The sequence below is a fragment of the Macaca nemestrina genome, chromosome 11 (assembly GCF_043159975.1).
Source record: "Macaca nemestrina isolate mMacNem1 chromosome 11, mMacNem.hap1, whole genome shotgun sequence".
Taxonomy (NCBI): Eukaryota; Metazoa; Chordata; class Mammalia; order Primates; family Cercopithecidae; genus Macaca; species Macaca nemestrina.
This window is the reverse complement of record NC_092135.1, coordinates 62,990,493-63,003,658: the sequence shown is the minus strand read 5'-3', so window position 1 is coordinate 63,003,658 and position 13,166 is coordinate 62,990,493. Positions and strand designations below refer to the sequence as shown.

The window sequence follows — 13,166 nt, the reverse complement described above, 5'->3', positions numbered from 1 at the left end:
ATGGGCAATATTTAATGAAAAAAATTTATATTGTCAATAGACTTTTAGAAACATTACTAAGATAACATTAAACAGAAACACAACATTTGGCTTTGATTTTAGCCTCATTTAAAAAAAAGAAAGAAAACTCTTCTTATCCCCTATAAGTTTTATACCATAAAGTTGAAGGATGCTTTAAATAATTGAAATTATGGCTATTATTTCTTCTTTGTAATGTTACAGATTTCTAAAAGACAATATGTGATCTATAATAGAAGATACTAAAATCAAGAAATCACTAGTCATTTTGTAAAACTGCCTCAAACCACGAGTGTAGTAAGTTCTTTGTCATTAATTACATTTACCACAACACTTCAACATACTGGGCTTCAATCTTACATTCTCTACAGTTAAGTTTGTATTACAAAAGGATAAAATATGCATATCATTCTCTTATAATAACATCTATAACATTTAATTCTGTTGCAGAGAAAATTGATAATTCTTCATCCTTTTCTTCTTCTTCGAGATTGAGCCACTGCACTCCAGCCTGAGTGACGGAGCAAGACTCTGTCTCAAAATAAAAAAAAAATTTTTTTAAAAAGGAAAGAAATTGTTACATGAAAGTAACATAATACTTAAAGGTAAATTTATAGTAAAAACTTATTTTATTAAAAATACATATTGCCAAAATTTAGTGAACTGAGGAATAATTTTAAAAAATGAAATAATCCCTAAGAAACAAGAAGCAGTGAGATGATGAGGAAGAGGATAGATAGATAGGTAGATAGATAGACAGATATAGATAGATAGGTAGTCTATGAAATATAAAAAGTAATAGAATAAATACAGACAAATGTTGGTTCTTAGAAAAAAAACTAATATGTTTTAAACCTCTGGCAAGATTAATCAAAAAGAGTAAACAATAGGAGGAAAGAAAAAGGGAGAAAATTATAGGTAGAATGCTATAAACTTACGTTTCAAAAGCAGTGTGAAATAAACAAAATGAATAAAATCTAATAAAAATAGCACACCAATACTGGAGGAAAAATGACAACTAAAAGTTTTGAAAAATTTATAACCTTTGAAAAATGTGATCAATGGCTAAAATCATGCCCCAACACCAAGAGAGACAAAACAACATATTAGGAAGGGAAGAAACATTTCCAAACCCATCCTAGAAGCTAGAATAAACATTGATACCAAACCTAGGCAAGAAATAATAGAAAGAAAAATTACTGGCAATTTTACTCTTAACATAAATGGAAGAAAAAATTAATGCAATATAAGAAAACCAAACCCAGCAATATATGAAAAATATAAATTAGATAGGTCTTCTAGAATAGCAGAGTTAGAAACTCAGAGGACACTCTTACCAGCAAAACAACAATTTAAGAGGTAAAAATTGGAGCAATGATTTAAGTTCTCTGGAAATTTTCCTAAGGGTGTACAGCAAATGAAGAAACATTCACTCAAGAAAATCGACTGAATATCAGTAAGAAGAGTGAGAGTCTGTGGCATTTAAGCCACAACTCACTCCCCTAATCCCCATCCTCAGTTCCAACTTACAGAACATTTATGCTGGGTACTCTAATAGTGAGGAACTCCTTCTGACCCTAGCATCCAACCTCAGGAGGAAAAGGATAACCTTCACTTCCCTCCATCATCTCTTCCTTCACCAGCCACATATTACAAGAGTTATATTCCACATAGGCACAGCCAAGAGGACTGGTTGTCCCTTGCCCTATCTGTCCCCTATTTGTAGGGTAAAACTGCTACCCCAAGCATGGCAGACGAAGAATCCTGGGGTTCCAATCACCCCACCATGAGACACTCGTAGGACAGAGTTTTCACACCAGCAATGTCTTGCAAATCTACCCCAGGGCTGCCACCCACCATCTAGTGCCTACACTTAAAGAGGGAGTGTCACCGTGGGAAAAGCAAGATCCTGTCCCCAGTACTGTTGTGGCAGTGTCAGAGTACTGCCCAGGGCAGAAGTCAAGCCATAAAGACAAAGAGCTACACAGAAGTTCTTAAGGAGACTGACTTTATTTGAATAGAAAGTGGAGAATTCCATGCCTAAGGCTGTTTTCAAAAACAGTAGAGATCATAATGAACATTAAGTTAGAGGAGGCTGGGAGCTCCATGATACAAGCAAAACTTCAGAGCAGCCAGAAGTTTAATAGAGTGAACCAGGGAAAGAAGCAACTAAAAAGAGCCTTCCTGTGGGTCAGGAAGACAGTATCTATGCAATAGGCTGCATCCACTCAGGAGAAATCAGAAGACATGAAAGCATTCCCCAAGCTGCAAACAAATCCATCAACATAGGATGAAAGGTTCACTTGCACACAGGACTTAAACACAACTTCTGATAAAACACTGACTGAATAACAAACTGTTCTGACCCAGGGGTGACTCCTAGGAGACCAGAATTAAAAATAAATTTAAACTTACCCTTACCAGTCTGAAAGACTGTGTGCTTGTCCAAGGTTGTGCCTCCTCTGGAGCTATCAGAGAGGAAAGTTCCAAGCTACAGTCTGTGAACCCAAAATAGGAAACAAATCTCAACCAATTTAGAAAGTTTATTTTGCCAAGTTTAAGGACGCCACCTCAGGAGGTTTGATGACATATGCCTAAGGAGGTTGCAGCACAACTTGCTTTCATACATTTTTGGGAGACATGAGACACCCATTATTACATGTATGACGTACATTGGTTCAGTCCAACTCGAAGCAGGAGCTTCCGGGTCATAGTTAGATAAGAGACAAAGATTGCCTTCTTTTGAGTACTTTATCAGCCTTTCACTGAGCCTTTTTGTGAATTGTGAATACACAATTTAGTCTGGCTCACTGAATCTGCATTTTTACATAAGTAATAAGGCAGATGAAGCGATTAGATATGCATGTGTCTCAGGTGAGCAGAGGAATGACTTTTTGCCCCATACCTGTGAAGATAAGCTATTAGTTTACATTGCCAGGGTAAAATTCAATAGAATGGTTTCAGGGTAAAGATCTTGAGGCCCACAAGGAATTTCTTCATGGGCCAATTGTGAGGGAGGTATGTAACTTCTTAATCTTTGTACCAATCTTTCTTAGGAATAAAATGGGAGGCAGGTTTGCCTGACATAGTTCCCAGCTTTACTTTCCCCTTGGCTTAGTGATTTTGGGTCCTGAGATTTAACTTTCTTGCACAAGTCTCTAGCTGTACATGAGGCCAAAAACCCAACCTTTCTGATCTGATATGGTGGCCTCCAAGCCACATGCATATTCAATGGTAAAGGGTAAAAACCTGTCTAAAAGGGCTTATGCACATCTTTTGACCAACAAGTGGCTTATGCTGCTCCAAGGGCAACACCAAGGTATTCAAGATAAAAGATACAAACAAGGAAAAGCAATCTGAGCAGGGACATTAGAGGCTCCACACTGTAAGATAAATTAACTTTACGTAATTAGTTCAGTTGAATCACTGAACAACTTTTCCAAAAAAGCAAACAATAACATCCACAATCTTGTGGAGTAGGAGGGTTCAGAAATTCTAGAATTGAAAAGTACAATAACTGAAGTAAAAAGTCTACTAGAAAGTTTCAAATGTGAGACAACAGAAGAAATAATTCACAAACTTGAGGATAGATTAATGTAGATTGTGTGGTCTGAAAAACAGAGAAAAAAAGTTACAAAACAAAAACACAGAGCCTTAGAAAAACATGTGACATCATTAAGCACACCACCATAAGTGTAATGGGAGTGCCAGAAAAAGAGTAGAGAAAGACAAAGAAAAAATATTTAATGAAATAATCACTGAAAACTTCCCAATTTGATTTTAAAAAATCACCTACACATCCAAGAAGTTTAATGAATTCCAAGGAAGATAAATGCAAAGAGATATAAACCCAGACACACCATAATCAAATTGTTGAAAGCCAAAAAACAAAATCTGGAATGCAGTAAAATTAAAAAAACAACCCATCATGTTCAACAGAACCCAAATGGGGTTAACAGTTGCTTTCTTACCTGAAAAAATGGAGGTCAGAAGACAGTAGGATAGCATATTCAAAGTATAGAAAGTAAAAATTGTTAAAACAATGATCTCTCCAGCAAAATCATACTTCAAAAATGAAGGTAATGTAAGGACAGTCTCAGATAAAAACTGAAATTTTTGCAAGCAGAAATGCTTTGAAGAAATACTAAAAGAAGTTCTTTAGAATGAAAGCAAATTATACCAGACAGAAATTCAAATTATTTATATCAATTACTAATTCAATTATTTATTTCTTTTTTTGAGTTTGTTAAGAATAGATATTCTTTTTAAATGTTTTATTTGGTTTTGTTTTAATTAACAAACATATTTATTATTGTGTATTATATGGTGCTTTGAAATAGATATACATTGTGCGATGACTAAACCAAGCTAATCAACGTATGCATTACCATACATAGTTATCATTTTTGTGGTGAATACACTTAAAATCTACTCTCTTAGTATTTTTCAAGAATGTAATATATTGTTATTAACTACATAGTCACCATATTGCACAACAGATCTCCTGAACTTAGCCCTCTTAACTAATGAAAATTTTGTAGCCTTTGACCAACATCTCTCTACCCTCCTCCCACCACCTTCAGTTATGCATGTCTAAAACAAAATTCTAGTTTGCAGAATTGATAATTTTCCTAAGCACTTGAATAAATACATATTAATTTCTTTTCTAAATTAGTTTGACAGAACAGATGAAGTTTATCTTAGTAGACAACGCCAAATGTACATTAAAAAACCCACAAAATGCTTACTTAGCATATAATCAAAATTGTCTAGTCACAAATTTAACAGTAAATTATCATTTGTGCTACATTCACTCAGCAAAGAAAATACCAAATATGTAATACCGTTATATGTATGTATATAATACCATATAACCGTATCTCAGTGATTAGGGACATTACACATACTTATTGCCTCACTATAATTTATATGGAAAAACACATCCAAAAAAATATGCAAATGGTTCTTTCCTAAAATATTTTACAATTTTCATGTTTTAAGTTTAGACACTTGTGCTTCTTTTACAGTTTAAAGAATGAATAAAAGCAAAAAAAAATGAAGATTCAAAAGGACCTAGGCTTGAATTTCCCAGTTGGTTACTGTGTAACCCTAAAGTAGTTACTTCATCTCCCTGAATCTTACTTTTCTCATCAGTAAAATAAGATTACTATTTTAGCAGGCTTTGTAGCAGAATTAGATGAGACAATGTGTTTTTGGCCTACTGTGGTATGTTAGCACATTTGCATTGCTATAAAGTAACATCTGAGGCTGGGTAATTTCTAAAGAAAGCAGGTTTATTTGGCTCACAAATTAGGCTGTACACGCATGGCATCAGCATCTGCTCCTGGGGAGGCCTCAGGAAGCTTCCAGTGACGGCAAAAGGTAAAGAGGGAGCCGGCATATCACATGGGAACAGAGACAGCAAGAAAGAGAGGGAGGAGGTGCCATGCTCTTTTAAACAACCAGATCTCCCATAAACTCATAGTGGAACTCACTCATTATCAGGAAGACAACCAAGCCATTCATGAGAGATCCTGCCCCATGACCCAAATACCTCCCACTAGGTCCATCTCTAACGTAGGTGGTCACATTTCAACATGAGATTTGGAGGGGACAGAACATCCAAACCGTATCAGGTAGGTATTACAAAAAGGCAACTACTTTCATTACTAACATTGTTATTTGTGAAGTAGAAAGAAAGCATGCATATCTAGCATCCAATAGTTTAGAAGTTGTGGCAGACGCCTTGTGATTTCAAAACATTCTCTTTTGTAAAGTGGGTAAATCAAAGAGCAGGCTGCAATAAGCAAAAATCATAAAAAAAGATCTCCTTGATTAAAAATATCTTTTTTCCCCACTATCTCAGTAGATTATCTCTCAGACTATCATCTCAAAAACTTGAGCTTACTTGCAGTAAGGAAACAGTTTAGTGGCCAGGTGAAGACATGGATAATTTTGGAGGGTAGATCATTGTGGAGGAGAGAGAGCTTGGGTGCCACTCCTGGTAAAACCAATTGACAACGTGTTGGGTTAGTTATGGTTGCAGTAAGCAACGTGCAATGTGATGAGAGTATACCTATGTTAACAGTAAGATGCCACCAGCTTTATATCGGTGTTTGTCAACCATTATCTACTTTTAATTGACCAAATTGGAGCAAGGGAGATTCTTCATGTTAGATTTTTCTGTGGTAAACTTTGAGTTCTGTGTTGCCTTTCCACCACACTCCCAACTACACTGCCTGCTGTCTCCCTTGCTGACTATCCAGTGTGTACTAAGGGAATAACAATGCTAAACTTCCCAAAATGCAATTACAAAAATGAATCTGCCTCAGGAGAAGGTACTGACATGCAATGAATTTTGCATTTCGCCCTAATGCTTTTTCATCTTTTATGCATTTCTCCCTTTATATCATTACAAATGCTTTTATTAAAAATGTAACTTTGATCATGGTATATTTGTGTCACTTTGAAACTATTAAAATGCAACTTTGTTTTTTCCCCTGAGATAGAGTCTCTCTATCACCTCAGGATGGAGTGCAGTGATGCAATCTTGGCTCGCTGCAGCCTCAACATCCTGGACTCAAACTATCCTCCCACCACAGCCTGCCAAGTAGCTAGGACTAGTGGTGCACACCACCTCACCCAGCCAATTTTTGTATTTTTTGTAGAGATGGGTTCTCGCTTTGTTGACCAGTCTGGTCTTGACCTCCTGGGCTCAAGCTATCTTCCTTGCCTTGGTCTCCCAAAGTGCTGGGATTACAGGCATGGGCCACCACATCCTGCCAAAAGTAACTATTGATTACTTTTTACTCTTACAACCACTAGTTGATCTTAGAACAAGTAGTTAATATAAGATATATAAACTACATGCACCAGTTATCCTGATCTATGGGGCATAAATGTTCAATGTTCTTATCATGTTTCCTCTATTGTATTTGATTTACAAACATGACCAAATCAACTGAAGATATCAGTCTGATCTAAAGTAATGTAGAAAGTCAAAGTGTTGACAAAATCACGTGTTATTGTGGAATGCAGGTATCTTTATATCTAAGCAGGAAAAAAAATTGTAAACACTTCAGTTTTGGTTTTCAGTGGTGTCAGTCCTAATTTAGGATCAAAACTGAAAGGACTTAAATATACACTGTGCAATTGCCTTAAATTGTTTTGGATTGTCCAGCATTTGTTCCCCTTTATGTGGTAAGGTCACATGGATTTTCTCTTGTGGAAAATTATCATCAATCTATACAGTTCAGCCACAATCACCTTCTTTTCTAGAGATTCATGAATTGGCACAGTAACAAGGCCTGACTTGTCAATATATTCCATTTACCTCACCACAGAGATTGGTTCAATATGGGCACATGGCCCATGGTCAAATTAGGCTGAAACAAAAATACCGTCCAAACTATCAGGGGAAATAAAACAGTCATTTATGTTTGTTTTTCTCCTGCTGGATGTATTATTTGCATTTTTTGTTTTCTATATATTATGATGTTTTGGCACCTTAATAATCTTTCTGGCTCGGGAGAGACTGCATCTCCCAAGACTATTCAATTCCCAGAGAAAACAAATCAGCCATGAGCATGTCTTTGATATGCAAACTAACCAATCCAGAGTCACACCTCCTCTATCTTGCCCATACATGTCCGGAGGGCAATATTCCTCTGCCTCAATCATCCCAGGGCCAGGTACCAGGAAACTAGGAAACACCCCTTTACTTAAAGCCCACCAACATTGTTCAAACTAACCAATCCTAAACTCTTTACTGGGACCTATCTTGCCTCCTGCAGAAACTCCCCTAAAGGCTGTGGCCTGGGCGTCCTCCTATCTCCTGCAAGTTCTGCCTCTGAACCCACCCTGGTGCTTTCCCATGTGGCCCTACATGGTGTGCTGGGCCTCCTGTTTCTAGGACCTGTGATCCTAAGCTTTGTTTTCCTGATCCTCTCTTGTTTCTGCCCTTGTGACTACATCTGACTGTCTCATAAAAGAACATAGTACACTGGTTTGCTGAAACAGTATGTGAAAATTTGGGTGGTCATATTGTCTCCTAGTTCCCAGCCAATAAAGGGAAAAAGACAATTTCTAGAGATGGAGAGGGAGTCTTTAGCTTTTGATCAAGGTGAGCCTGAAGTTTGGTGCCTATATTTGAATCATTGGCTCCAATTAACAGAGCCAATAATTTACTTTTTACTTAGGCCAGTTCGAGTTGAGTGTTTGATGATTTAATTATTAAGATTTATGAGTTGCACAGGTTGATAAAAGAGAAGCTAAATGGAATGAACCAGAGAGCATTTTCAAATTAAAGGTCTTGAAGTTTAAAAAGAGAAGATAATAAAAGAAGAATAGTATAAAAAGAGAAGAAATCATATAATACAATCATGTATAATATGTTGGTGGCAATACAAATCTTAGGAAAAATACTTACCTCTGAAGACTAATATTTTTATTAGAAGGCCATCAGAAAAATCTTTTTCTCTCTGCACATACACAGAAGAAGGGCCATCTGAGGACACAGGAAGCCAGGAAGAAAGGCCTCACAAGAAATCAATCCTGCTGGCACCTTGATCTTGGACGTCTGACCTCCAGAGCTGTGAGAAAATAAATTGTGTTGGTTAATCCACCTAGGCTGTGGTATTTTGTTACGGCAATCTGAGTTGTCTAATAACAACCACCAATGGTAAAATAATAATTTCTACTCATAGAAACATGGGTACCATAATCACATTTCAAAATTGTCATTCCTTTTGCATGTATTTTTACAGCAAAATAAGTAATTTAAATTTATGTAACAGCTCTATAATGTAACAAAGACAGTTATTGAGTAGTTATTAAGGGAAAATATTTTAATAGCTTATAAAAAGTTCATTGACTAGAATTGCTTCAAAATTTTTTTATTCTATTGTTCATAAATATATATTTAGTAAATAGAATTGTATATCTTAATATAGTCCACATTTTCATTTTATTCATATTAACTCTGTTAGTTTTTGATTGATTCATTCATTTATTCTCTCAGCACATACTTATTATAAATACAAGAGATAGTGTGGTGGTGTTATAGTCATTAGAGCTGTTCATTGAGTTTTTCTAGTACTCTGCCTTTCTGGGCACATATATTGACGATATTTCCTGGCCTGCCTTTTGCTTAAGAGAAAACTCACCATACTTGTTCCCTTAAGTAGCCAGTTTTTGTGATATGATCATTTTCTGGCAAGATCCCTGAACTACCTTTCTGAGACCTTCAACAGTTCTATTTTCCTTTTGCCAGACCACTGGCAAAGATTGAAACAGTAGCTGCTCCTTCAGGTTAGTTCCAAAATGAGGAGACACGGAGCATCCCCAACTGACAGTGATGAATGTAAAGCATGAATGAGAAGTCAACATTTGTTATAACTCATTAATACTTGGGGCCTATTCTTTCCAGAGCAAAATTTAAACGACCCTAACTAATCAGCTGAGTGCAGTGGAATACACAGATGGATAAAGTTAACCCCTGCAATTAAGAACTTGTAGTTTGGTGGAATGACTAAAGAGCAACATATACAAAACAAAGTACATTAAATGAAAGTAAAATAGGCCGGTGGTTTCTTTCTCATTTCATTTTAATTGTTCTTACATTTAGCTCTATGACTAATTTGAAATTAATTCTTTGTGTGGTGTGAAATGGGATCTAAATTCCATTTTTTTACTACTAAAAATGTCTAGTTGAACCAGAACCATTTAGAGAGTTCTCCCTTAATGCTTCAAAGTGCTATTTTTTTGTCATGTCAAGCATCCATAAAAAAAGGAATACAATTCTGGACTTTCTTTTCTGTTTATTTTTGTTTGTTCACCAATATTGTACCATATTTATTATTGTAACTTTATACATATTGATACATACAGTTGAGTAACCCCTCTCAATATTGAAACCACCTTTGCAAAAATGTTAACAGTGAGAAAATTTTTTCAGTGAAAAATATCTGACCTAATTGGCTCCATCTTGCCTTTAACCTCCAAGCCGCCCATGTTCATTTCTGGGTGTAGGCTGAATTAACTATAGGAGGAATTTAGTTCATAGTTTAGCTTTGAAACAAAGTTGGAAATGTGTTGGGATCCTTAGGGTGTCACTTTTCCAGTCAGAAACCTCTGTGGATGGTGGCACCTTTGCCTCAGTTTTGCTCAGGCCCACTTGGTTCATTCCACCCACTGGGCCTGGCAGGCTTCACTTGGCTCACACTACTGGTGCCAGATCCCACACCTGCTAAGGGCAAGCCAGGCACAGAGCAATGAGGTGTGTGTGAGCAACCATGGGGTCCACCCCTTCTCACAGCCATATGTGCCAGGTGCAGCAGGGCAGGCAGTTCCAGGCACCAGCATGGGCAGTGGCTTCCTGCAAGGCTGTGACTGGACTAGGCATACTACAAATCACTTCCATTGCAGGCACCAGGGAATGCAGTGGAACCTGGAAGCTTGGAGATACCAGGAACCACAGAGCCCCAAAGAGGGTGTCACAGCCCTGGTTTGAGGAGCCTCTAGGTCTGGACTCCCCAAAGGGCCACAGCTCTTCTCTCCATCTTGTTGCACCCAACATGGAGAGTGGGTGAGGTGGAAGCATTTCAGCCCTGTTTGTGTTACAGCTCTTTCAGTCCCACCGTTCATCAGGTCCTGAGTTCTTGTCCCACATCCAGGAAAAATGAGGTACACCGACAACTAGAGTGTGAGCAAGGCAAAGAGGAGATTTATTGAGCAACAAAACAGCTCTCGGGAGACCCTAAGTGGGTAGCTCCTTTCTCCAGGCAGGTAGTCACAACAAGTGTTCAGCTCTCAGCAGAGAGGAGACCAAGAGTGGGTAGCTCCTTCCCACAGCTGGTAGTCCCCACATCTGTATGAATCTGGCTGGGTCTGGGGTTTTTATGGGTTCAGAAGGGAGGAAGTGTGTGCTGATTGTCCCATGGGCAGTCATGGGCAGGCCCAGAAGAAGCACAAGTTTTCACTCCAGGCAGTGGACTCTGCCCAGAACTGACAGCCCAGCCCTCAGGGTTTAGGCGATCCCTGGCTTGAAGGTGGAGCTTCCCTAGGGACCCACTCATTTCCACACAGGAGCTTGTCTGTCTGCCTCCTGCTGCCATTAACATGTGATTCACAGCATGCAGGCTGTTCATGCCAAGGGGCTCCTGTGAGCCTGTGCCAGGCCACCCTCAATAACCCTTGGCCTCGCTCCCATGCTCATGGTCACCCAAAGTCCAGAGAGGGCTGAAGCAGAAGGAAGTTGGTGTGTCAGCACCGCCTCAAGTGCATGCACATCCGGCCAGGTCACCACAGTGCCCAGGCTCAACCACACTTTGCTTCACCCCAGAGTGGGCACTGGGAGTGGGGAGAGGCCAGACAACAGGAGCAGGGACTTTCAAGCCTGCAGGGACAAGGGGCTTCCTGGGCCCCCAAAAGTGCAGGGATGCCTGGGTCTAGAGCCAGGACTGGGTGGCTGCAGCTGTGCCCAGGAACATGTGACTCCTGCTCCATCAACTCAGTAGGCAGCAGGGTTCCTGCCTGTTCCTGCCCCCAACCAGCTCTCCTGGAATGAACAGCCCCAGGCCCACCTACCCAGCTACTGCCAGTGTCTTCACATCAGTGACTCCAGACCAATCACTGCTGCCATCAATAACAGCCCTTTCCTGAAACAAACCTCTTCCTGCCTGGCCCTCAGACTACCTTTGTAAGACTAACAAATTAACCACAAGATTAGAAATTATGGTTTAGGAGTCATGCAGCCAGAGGACCAAATTTCTTAACCTTCCCAATTGCTCCTAGGAATAACATCACTATTACAAAACCTAAGATGTTGTCTAAGATATTTTTTAGCCCCTGCATTCTGATGGACCAACTGGCACCACCCAGACTGGTTATCAGGCTCAACAAGTTCTGCAATCCTAGCCAGGAAAAGAAGACAGCAGAAAAACTTGCTTCTTGCTTCAACTCCCTGTGATTTAATCTCCAACCCAACCAATCAACACTTCCTACTCCCTAGCCCCATACCTGCCAAATTATCCCAAAAAAACTCCAGTCTCTGAATTATCAGGGAGACTGATTTGAGAAATAAAACTCCAGTCTCCCATTTAGCCCACTGTGAGTGCATTCATCTCTTTCTCTATTGTAATTCCCCTGTCTTAATAGATGGGCTTTTCTGGGCAATGGGCAAGGAAAGCTCATTGGGTGGCTATAATATATTGTTATTTAAGATCATCTTAGCTTTCTTGGTACTTGAACTTCTAAAAACATATTAGAGTTAGCTGTTCCATTAGCAAAATGAAACCAACTGGAGTCTTGATCAGGAGTGCACTGAACCAATACATTGATTTGGTGACAATTGACATTATCAGGTTTCCAATCAATAACATGTCTCTCCATTTACTCAGGTCTTCATTCATCTCTCTTAGTGAGGTTTTATTATATATAGGAGTCTTATATTTCATTAATTAGATTACTAATAATTTGATGTTTTTAATTTTTTATCAATAGTATCTTTGTTCACATTTCATTTTTAATTGTTTGTTGCCTGTATATAAAAGTACATTTGTTTATATTGGCCATGAATCCAGAAACTTGTTTGTCTCTCCCATATATTGTATAAATTTATTTGTAAATCATTTGAGCTTTCTTTGTTTGGATTTTTAATTTTTTTTAATTACAATTTTGTTTTTTCTCTTCTAATCCATGTTAGTTCTGTTTCTACCTTCATTTTACTGACTACCACCTCTAGTATAATGTTGAACAGAAGTGGTGAGGGTCTCATTTCTGAATTCAGATAAAACTTTCAATATTTTACTTTTAATCATAATGTTTACTAGAGTTTTGGCTAGATACTTTTATCAGATTAAAAAACTTAATTTTGTGACAAGTTTGCTAACTTTATAATAAGCAAGAATTATTATAGTATATGCAAGATTTTTTATGTGAATGGAGATTACATTGTAATTTTTTCTTTATCAAAATGACCATAAGATTATTCTCCTTTAAGCTATAATGTGATAAATTTTAGAAATTAATTTTTAAATAAGCCACTTTGCATTTTCTGTTTAAACTCAATTTGATTGTGCTATATTTTTATATAACTCAATATGTTTGCTAATATTTTATTTAAGAATTTACATCTATGTTTTATAATT

The 13,166-nt window shown here is 37.9% G+C and overlaps 1 long non-coding RNA gene across 1 annotated transcript in view; it reads right to left on the bottom strand.

Annotated features, from left to right (window-relative positions):
* Positions 1 to 286: 286 nt before the first annotated feature.
* LOC105483319 (uncharacterized) overlaps positions 287 to 13,166 on the bottom strand; it is an 80,736-nt gene continuing 67,856 nt past the window's right edge. Inside the window, exons 2-4 of the long non-coding RNA XR_011609829.1 lie at positions 8,447 to 8,609; positions 2,434 to 2,516; positions 287 to 549 (exon numbers count right to left, since the gene is read on the bottom strand). This is a non-coding gene — a long non-coding RNA (uncharacterized lncRNA). The remainder of the gene's footprint in view (positions 550 to 2,433; positions 2,517 to 8,446; positions 8,610 to 13,166) is intronic.